Source organism: Macaca thibetana, chromosome 8 (genome assembly GCF_024542745.1).
Source record: "Macaca thibetana thibetana isolate TM-01 chromosome 8, ASM2454274v1, whole genome shotgun sequence".
Classification (NCBI taxonomy): Eukaryota; Metazoa; Chordata; class Mammalia; order Primates; family Cercopithecidae; genus Macaca; species Macaca thibetana.
In genome coordinates this window covers 86,112,542-86,122,595 of record NC_065585.1, presented here as the reverse complement: position 1 = coordinate 86,122,595, position 10,054 = coordinate 86,112,542, and the positions used below count along the sequence as shown (strand labels likewise).

General features: G+C 40.7%; 1 protein-coding gene across 4 annotated transcripts in view; it reads left to right on the top strand.

The window, feature by feature from the left end:
• Positions 1 to 3,661: 3,661 nt before the first annotated feature.
• The window catches only part of SDCBP (syndecan binding protein), a 30,878-nt gene continuing 24,485 nt past the window's right edge, over positions 3,662 to 10,054 (top strand). For 2 of the 4 annotated variants that reach the window (XM_050802267.1, XM_050802264.1), the window contains exon 1: positions 3,662 to 3,948. The gene's annotated coding sequence lies outside the window, so the exon portion shown is untranslated. The remainder of the gene's footprint in view (positions 3,949 to 10,054) is intronic. The other 2 variants (XM_050802268.1, XM_050802266.1) reach the window with 1 other exon arrangement.

The following is a 10,054-nucleotide window of genomic DNA, read 5'->3' as shown; positions in this document are numbered from 1 at the left end:
GCCTCAGCCTTTCTAGTAGTGGGGACTACAGGTAAGTCCCACTGTGCCTGACTTTCCCATGTCTTAAGACTTGATAGCTCACTTTTTATTGTTGAATGATATTCAATTTCATGGAGGTACCACAGTTTGTTTCTCCATTAACCTATTGAAAGACATCGTGTTTGTTTCCAATATTTGGCAGTTATGAATAAAGCCTCCTTAAATATTCATGTGTAGCTTTTGTGTGGACATAAATTTTCAACCAATATGAGTAAATACCTAGGAACATGATTCATGGTTCATACGACAAGACTATGTTTAGCTTTGTAAGAAACTTCTGAATTGTCTCAAGGTGGCTGTACCATTCTGCATTCCCACCGGCAATGAGAGTTTGTCACTCTAGCTGGCATTTGGTATTGTCAATATTTTGGATTTTAGCCATTCTAATAGGCGTATAGTAGTATCTCATTGATGTTTTAATTTGCAGTTCCCTAATGTTATGTGATGTTGAGCTTCTTTTTACACACTTATTTGCCATATCCATCTTCTTTGGTGAAATGTCTGTTCAGATCTTTTGTCCAATTTTTAATTGGCTTGTTTTATTATTGTTGAGGTTTAACTGTTGTTTGTGCATTTGGAATACACTTTTTTTTTTTTTTTTTTTTTTTTTTGAGACGGAGTCTCGCTCTGTCGCCCAGACTGGAGTGCAGTGGCCGGATCTCAGCTCACTGCAAGCTCCATCTCCCGGGTTCACGCCATTCTCCTGCCTCAGCCTCCCGAGTAGCTGGGACTACAGGCACCCGCCACCTCGCCCAGCTAGTTTTTTGTTTTTTTTTTAGTAGAGACGGGGTTTCACCGTGTTAGCCAGGGTGGTCTTGATCTCCTGACCTCGTGATCCTCCTGTCTCGGCCTCCCAAAGTGCTGGGATTACAGGCTTGAGCCACCGCGCCCGGCTTTTTTTTTTTTTTTTTTTACATAAAATAGAGATGGGTTCCCACTATGTTGCCCAGGCTGGCCTCAAACTCCTGGGATCAACTGATCCTCCCACCTCAGCCTCCCAAGCAGCTGGGACTGCAGGTGTCTGCCACCATATCTACTAATTTTATTTTTTGTTTACATATAGGGTCTGGTTTCGAACTCCTAGGCATAGGCTGGTTTTAAATTCCTAGGCTCAAGCAACCCTCCCACCTAAGCCTGCCAAAGTGCTGGGATTACAGGTGTGAGCCACTACACTTGGCCCAAATTCTTTATCAGACATGTTTTTACAAATATTTCCTCCTAGTCTGTAGCTTGTCTTCTCATTCTCTTGACATTGTGTTTTACAAAGCAAAAGTTTTTCATTTTAGTAAAGCCCAACTTATCAACCTTTTCTTCCACTGAGCATTTGTTGTTTCATCTGAAATACTGCCAAATCTGAGGTCACCTATATTTTCTCCTATGTTATCTTCTGGAAGTTTTATAATTCAGCTTTTAAATTTAAGTCTATGATCCATTTTTAGTTACCTTTTGTGAAGGGTGTTAAGTCTATGTCTAAATTCAATTTTTTTTTTTTTTTTACATGTGGAAGCCCAGTTGTTCCAGCACCATTTATTGAGAAGACTGTCCTTAGCTACTTTGCCAAAGATCTGTTAAATGTATCTGTTGGGGTCAAATTCTGTGCTTTGTATTCTGTTCCATTGATCTATTTGTCTATTCTTTTGTCAATACCACATTCTCTTGATTACTATAGCTTTACAGTAAATTTCGAAGTTGAGTACTTCTATGGACTGAATGTTTGTGTCCCCCCAAAATTTATATGTTGAGGCCTAATCTCCAATGTGATGGTATTTAGACCCAAGGTTTTTGAGAGATAATTAGCTCATGAGAGTTGAGCCCTCGTAATGAAATTAATGCCCTAATAAGAACATAGGAGAGAATTTGCTTTATCTGTCTCATTTTCTGCCATGTGGGGATACAATGGGAAGACTGCCATCTGCACACCCAAAAGTGAGCCTTCACCAGATTTCCAGATCTGCCAGCAACTTGATTTTGGGCTTCTCAGACTTCAGAGATGTGAGAAACAAATTTCTGTTGTTTAAGCCACGCAATCTATGGTAATTTGTTCCAACAGCCTGAACTAAGGTACTGTTAGGCCTCTGACTTTGTTCCTCTCCTTTGGTATTGGTTTGGCTCTTCTGGGTCTTTCATTTTTCCATATAAACTTTAGAATCAGTTAATAATCACAAAATAACTTGCTGGGATTTTGATTGAGATTGTATCAGATCTATAGATTAAGTCGGACAGAACTGACATTTAAATATCAAGTACTCCTATCCATGAAAATGGAATATCTTTAGATTTATTTAGATCTCCTTTGAACTTAGTAGTTTTTTTCATTGGAACTTTTATTAGAACCTTGTAGTTTTTCTTGTATAAACCTTTTACATATTTTGTTAGATTTACACCTAAGTATTTCATTTTATTTTGGTGCTAATGTCAGTGGTTATCGTGTTTTTAATTTCAAATACCAATTGCTTATTGCTGGTATGTAAGAAAACAACAGACCATGTATGCAGGTCGACTATTCCTAATACAGAAATCCAAAATATGAACTACTCCAAAATATGAAACTTTTTGAGTGCTGACATGAGGACCAAGGGAAATGCTCACTGGAGCATTTTGGGTTTTGGAGTAGGGATGGTAAACTCGTAAGTATATAATGCAAATATTACAAAAGCAAAAAAAAAAACAAAATCAAAAATTGGAAACATTTCTGGTCCCAAGCATTTTGGCTTAGAATGAGTCTGTTTTAAAGTTGTTCATGCAAACTTGCTATAATTGCTTTTCATTCTGTCTATTTTTTTAGAGGAGTGTCAATTTTTTCCAGATTTTCTATGTTAGAAATCATCTCATCTGAAAGCAAAAAGTTGTGTATCTTCCTTCCCAATCTACCTTGTAATTATTTTTAAATGTCCATTTCATCAGCCTAACTATAACCTTACTGACGGCAAAGTTTTCATCTTTAGTTGTCACCTCTTTTACACTCAGATTTTTATTAGTTTTGCCACATATTAAATTATTGTGGCACTAATTTAGCTAGAAATAAACAGCTTGTAAATGCTATTTTGTCAAGGACTCTACAGTATTCCATGGTAACTATGCTTACTCTTGGGTAAACTGTGCCTCAGTTTCTTTGTAATGGGATGTTGTATTTATTTTATAGACTGATGTGAAGACCAAATAAGACTATATATTAAGTTCGTAGAGCTATGGCTGGCACAAAATCAGCCCTCAAGAAATGATCGTTATGTTTTTGTACTGGGAAGCAATTACTTTTGCGCACCACCACAAGTAACTCTCAGCAGCGAAGGAATATTAGCTCAGGAGGACATCGTAATACGCCCCCCCGCCACCCCAACATCCAAATTTCAAACAGAAAAATAAAGCAGGAGTTGCGAAGGGGTCGTGAGAAGAACGTTTCTGAGCCTACAGTGGACAGGTACAGCAAGCGGAGAGTGTTACTAGGGCAGCAGTGGTGGAAGTCGAAGGCATCCCAAGAGGGAGCATAGGCTCCAGAGACCTCTTTGAATTGGAGGCGACGAGAACCAAGAGACCGTGAGCTGCGATACACACTGTAGTGAGTGGGTGGCACGGGGCCCGCGGGCACTAACTGCCGAAGAGCGGAGAAGACTGGGAGCATAACCGCTGGGCAGCGGAGAGCGGCCGGCATGGACCGCCCCGCACTGCCGAACACCTGGAGCTGCAGGAACGACCCACGCCCAGGCCTCTTTACCCCTACCGCCCGGTTACCTTAGGGACGCGATCACCTGACCCTGCGCGGTGCGCCTGCGCGGGCCGAAGGCGGGGGGCGGTGCCATGACGCGCCTCGGGGGCGGTCCTCGGGCGCGCGCCGCTCTCTTACCCTTGGGCCTCAGAAGTCCGTGCCAGTGACCGGAGGCGGTGGCGGCGAGCGTTTCCTTGTGGGGCTAGGTAAGAGGCCAAGCGGGGAGGAAGGACACCGGTGCCGGGTCCCGGGCGCGGGGACTTGGGGCAGAGGCTTGAGGGTCCCCGGGCCACTTCACGGACTGCATCCCGGTCGCAGCCGTTTTCGGGAGGCAGCGGCGACGCCCTCTCCTCAGGGTGCTCCGCGCCCCTCCCTGCGCCCTGCTGGCTGGGTGGCAAGTTTGCGGGAGCAGCGCGCTCTGCCTGCCGCGACCCCGCGGGTTTCGGGCTCCTGCGTGGGCTGGGGCTGGGGCTGGGGCTGGGGCCGGGGCTGGGGCCGGGGCTGGGGCCGGGGCTGGCTGAGCCCGGAGGCCCGGCCGGGTGAACGCCGGCAGCCCCCGCCCCAGCTCTGGGGTTCTTCCTGGGACAGTCTCTCGATCCTTGTTTTCTCCTCGATACGATCTCGAGTTGAGTAAAGAAAGAGCCTCTGGTCACGGTTCCTCCCCGTGCTCCGCGTTTCTTGGTCTGTACTTAATCACCCTCCTTTTGGGTTATTCGGGAAGTCCTGGATTTGAAAGGAGGAAGGAAGTGTTCGTTTAGTGGGCGAAGCCTTGACTTTTTTTGGAAGGGGGTGGGGAGAGGTTTTTCGCCTTGAGCTTTTTCCTGGAGAAGTTGGACCTGAGGGAGAAACGTTTAAAGTTGGGTGTGTTTAGAAGGAAATACCACTGAGATCTGACGACTCAGAGACTTCCTTTCAGGATTTCCTTGTAATAATGGGAAAGGGAAGGCATATGGATGTGGAAAGTTTCACTTTTACCAAAGTGGGATTATTGAGTCATAGAGTCTTCGAATGTGCCCATTTTTGAAAGGAGTTTCTAGATTATCTCGTCTGTATAACCACATACAAGTTTACTGTTGACTTTTCCATTGCGTACATTGCTTAGAAAATACGCTCGGCTTACCAAACTCTTAATATCTGCTTGTTTCAAAAATAAATAGTTGATTAAAGGAGGACATTTACATTGAAAAACAACGGCGGGCCTTTTAAATTGATTTCTAAATGTATATGTGATTAGTTAAAACTCAAATTTGTTCAGTCTTTTTATTTTCCTGTTTAAGATTGAGGGATAACGGTAGAAAATATGTCCTTTTGTCTTCTGTGTTACCAACTTAATTCTATAAACTTTTGTGCCTTAAATGGTACAGAAATATTATAAATCAAGTGGTTTGTGGCACAGAATAAAAAGAAGTAGAATGACTTTTAAAATGGTCAGTAAGTAGTCACTCCATTGAAAATTAAATTTAACTTTGGAGACATTAACTTTTAGTTTTGGGCATTATAGGAAAAGATGTAAAAAGGAGAAAAAGAGGAACAATAGGGGAAGAATTTGCTAATGGTTGCCGGTTAAATGTACTGTTTAAAGAGTTTCTTAAAATGAGCGTGACACAACTATTTTCTCTGTTTTTGCCAGATTTGGGTACTTTTCATAGGTATTAAATGCCAAGAGATTCTAAAAAAGAAAAGCTCCCCCAAATAACTTTAAAATACTTTCTACTTTTAGCAATAGTTAACGTTAGCATTTATTAATTTCTTTTCAAGTGCTGCCAACATCTTTTGTAAATGTATTGTTTTTGAGTAGGTAAACAGTCACATGTCTCAAAATTTAAGCAGTGTAAATAGGTATATAGTATCAAGTCTCCTTCTGGCAGGCAGGCAACTTTTTTACATTTCTTAGGTATTCTAGGGATATTTTATATCTACATAGGCAAACATATAAGCTGTATTTGCCTCCTTTTAGCACAAACATTAACATTTTATATACTGCTCCACATTTTGCTCTTATTTTTCCAGTTAGTGATAATATTTTGGAGCTTTTCTAATATCAGCATGTATAGCTTTCAAGTCTTTTGCTGTTACAGTCAGTGCTGCGGTGAATAAACTTTTACATATGTTGCTTCCTTTGTGCACATATATTTGTACACTTCAGGTTTTGAGACCTGAAGTGATACTGCAGAGTTGGAGGGTATCTGAATTTAGAATTTTGGTAGATACTGCAAACTCACTCTCCATGGTAATTGTACTAGTTTATGCTCCCATTAGTAGTATATGAGTGTTTCTCAAAGCCTTGATGTCAGAGAATGTTGTCAAACTTTGGATTTTTGCCAATTCACTAGGTGAGAAATGGAATCCTATGGGTAAGGATTAAATATTCTACTTGGAGTGGACTTCATATGGACATACTTCTTAATGGCTGATCATTAGAAACCCCCAGGATATTTATTAAAAAGAAGAGTTCCTAAGTCCTTCCATGAAATCTGTGTCTGCCCAGGAAGCTGATTTTATAATAACTAGAGCCTCGGGTAATTTGGCTGTGATGATTAGCCAGATTGAGAAACATTGCTCTGGAAGACTGCTTAGGATATATCAAATTGTGTTTCTAGACCTCATGTATGAGCCATCTGGAATGCTTACCATCTGGGTCCAATGGATACTTTATTTTTTCATTTTTTAGTTTTTATTTTTTTTAGAGATGGAATCTTGCTGTGTTGCTCAGGCTGTTCTTGAACTCCTGGGGTCAAGCAGTCCTCCTGTCTCAGCCTCCGAAAGTGCTAGGATTACAGGCATGAGCCACACGGTTCCTGGCCTGATACTTTATTTTTATATTTTAAATTTTTCAGTCACTCTATGAATAGTTTGCAGAAGTGAAATAATGAAACACAACTTTACGGCCGGGCCCGGTGGCTCAAGCCTGTAATCCCAGCACTTTGGGAGGCCGAGACGGGCGGATCACGAGGTCAGGAGATCGAGACCATCCTGGCTAACATGGTGAAACCCCGTCTCTACTAAAAAAATACAAAAAACTAGCTGGGCGACGTGGCGGGTGCCTGTAGTCCCAGCTACTCGGGAGGCTGAGGCAGGAGAATGGCGTAAACCCGGGAGGCGCAGCTTGCAGTGAGCTGAGATCCGGCCACTGCACTCCAGCCTGGGCAGCACAGTGAGACTCCGTCTCAAAAAAAAAAAAAAAAAAAAAAGAAAGAAAGAAACACAACTTTACTAGAAATTTTAATAACTGCTTCAACAAAAGAAACCCAATTACTCCAAATTTCCCTGGTTTTGAAGATATCAGTAGTTGAAATAGGCAACATCTTTGAATTCAACTAATTGCTTATCAAGTGCCATGTAATTTTTTTAAAAAATCAATGATTCTGCAGTCCTAAATTTTTATTATCCCAAGATGTTTTTAATACAGGGATTCCCGACATTTTTGGCACCAGGGACTGGTTTCATGGAAGATAGTTTTTCCACGGACGGGATAGGGGGATGGTTTCAGGATGAAACTATTTCGCAAGGAAAGTTGAACCTAGATCCCTTGCAGTGCAGTTCACAATAGGGTTCCTGCTCCTATGAGAATCTAATGCTGCCACTGATCTGACAGGAGGTAGAGCTCAGGTGGTAATGCTGGCTCACCTGCCACTCACCTGCTGTGGGTGGCCTGGTTCCCAATGGGCCACCGACTGGTTCTGGTCCATGGCCCGGGGGTTGGGAACTCCTGTTTTAATAGCTTAGATTAAAAGAAGCAAATAAACATAATTTCACCTTAAACAGTCACATGCCATTTTTAAGCGAGGCCAGTTGTAGTTGGTGGTTTGAGGAGGGGTAAGGTTAATAACTCAGAAAATGATGAGTATTGCCATTCTAGGTGATATTATTTGGAAAACTTTGCCAGTGTTTCCTACTTCATTAATCAGAATATTAAATCCAGAGAGTAAATAAACTAGAATTCCAAAATATCACGTAGGGTATTTAAGTTGAGGGCTTTGTTCTGTACACGTATTTAAAGACTTCAAGGACATTACTCTGATATTGCCCTGAGGGAGTTGAGGGACAAATGGAAAACTTGGTACTGAGGCAGACAAAATATAAATACATACATATATATATATAGCGTTTTGGTGTTCTGAAGAAGTCCTGAAACTATCCCAACCACTGAAAGATCTCTTAATAGAAACTCTTTGGGAGTTATTTCTGAGGCCTGAGATACATTGGGTTTAGGGGCCTTTCATAAGGCGTGAAGTGAGTCACAGAGATTGCAAATATTGTAGTGTGGGCCAAACCTGATCAAAGCATATGTGGGCAGTACCATTTCTTTCCAAGGAATTAGGCCAGTGGAAAAAAGCTGTAGTGATCAGGAAGGTTTGATCAAACTCTTACAGAGTAGATTTGGGAGTTTTATCTTCTTAGTGATTACTCAACTTGAAGGAAAGCCTAGAGACAAAATTCTTTAGTTTAGTTCGTACAATAATAATGTTTGATAAGAGTTGCAAGTGAGGTAAAATGAGATTCTTACATTGATGTAATAGTTACTTTCAGAATCCTCTTAAACCTCATTATTGGTCATTATAAAATTCCAGCCACAATTAGGAGGATTTCCCGGAGTTAGCTTTGTGGTTCTTGAAAAAGGGCTGTGTTTCTGACGTTCCCATTAGGTCAAAGGTTTAAATATAATATACAAGTGACTTAATGGAGCCCTTCAGAAAAATAAAGCATTTATCATTTCCACAAATGATAAATGCTTTATTTTTTACACTGCTAGGTTTTTTACACTGTTAGGCTTTTTACACTGTTAGCTTCAAAAGTATGGACTTGCCCTAAGAATATTTTGATCTTTTCAATAAGTGTTTAAAGTTATCTTATTTACTGTTGTTTTGATGACATTTGTCAAAATACTAACATTTGATATCTTCTTTTTAAAAAGTTTTTTTTTTATTGGTGAGACAGGGTGTCAGTCTGTCCACCCAGGTTAGAGTGTGATGGCGTGACCACAGCTCACTGCAGCCTCAATCTCCTTCGCTCAGGTGGTCCTCCTACCTCAGCCCCCGGAGTATCTGGGACTACAGGCGTGTGCCGCTGTCCCTGGCTACTTTTTTATATTTTTTGTAGAGATGGGGTTTCTCCATGTTACCCAAGCTGGTCACAAACTCCTGGGCTCAAGTGATCCACTCACCTTGTTCTCCCAAACTGTTGGGATTACAGGTACTGCGCCTAGCTACATTTGATATCTTTGAGGATGAGGAAAAAGCATTTATGCTGTGTAAATATATTGAATGTGAGTCCTGCCTTTAAGTAGTGGAGATAAACATGTACTAGCTATAATCTAAGGCAGAGTTGAGAGGAGTTGGGAGGAGCAAATAATATCCAACTGAAGCCATCAAAGTCACCCGCTTTAGCTGACGCTTGACCTAGGCCTCAAGGCTAACTAGGAATTTGATCGGTGGAGAGTCCTGGAAGGACATTCCTGGAAGAGAATGCACCTTTTACAAAAATATGCAGGCATGGAAGCATGTGACCTGGGTGGCAAATAGTCAGTCAGTGGTTTACAGCTACAACATTTTAATACTTGGAAAGAAATTTAATGAAATGGGTCAAGAAAGTAAAATTGAGGAATGCTTTGTGAGAGAGTTAATTAAGATCAATACACTTAAAGCAAACCTGAAACTTACTTTTTACATCAGTGTAAATTAACGGTAATATTTATTATTTTAAAAAAAAATTGAAAGTTCATTTTTCTTCTAGGCTTGAGTTGCTGGTGTGTGAATTAAGTCAAGAGTTGTTCAGACAACTTCAGTTAATATTTATTTGAAGAGAAACTTCTATGGAGAGAAAAGTTAGGAAACCACTTCATTTTTCATGAGAACAGTGGGATTTTGAAGTTAGCCAGTGACAGAATCAAAAAAAGAAATAAAAAATAGAAATAATATTAGATGGCCAGGTAACATTCTTTTCAGTGCATTTTGGTTGTTGATATTGCAACTTGCTTTACATTTTGTATATTATATATCATATGCATTTTGTTTATGTTGATAGAATGGCCGAAAGTTTAAATAAGACAAAAAAATTGTGTTTAAAGAAAAGGCTGCTAAGAAATTGATCCTTTGAACCAAAGAAGGTAATTCACTTTGTTCTCCTGGATTAATACAATCAAATCATCTTTGATAGTACTCTCTCAAGAGTGAATTTTTTTTTTCCCCCACAAACCCAGATTCTGTTTTTCCCTTAAGGACTGTACCAGGCCACTACTATTCACCATTGTACTGGAGATTATAGCCAGAGAAATTAGAAAAGAAACAAATAAAAGATGTGTAATATCAGCAA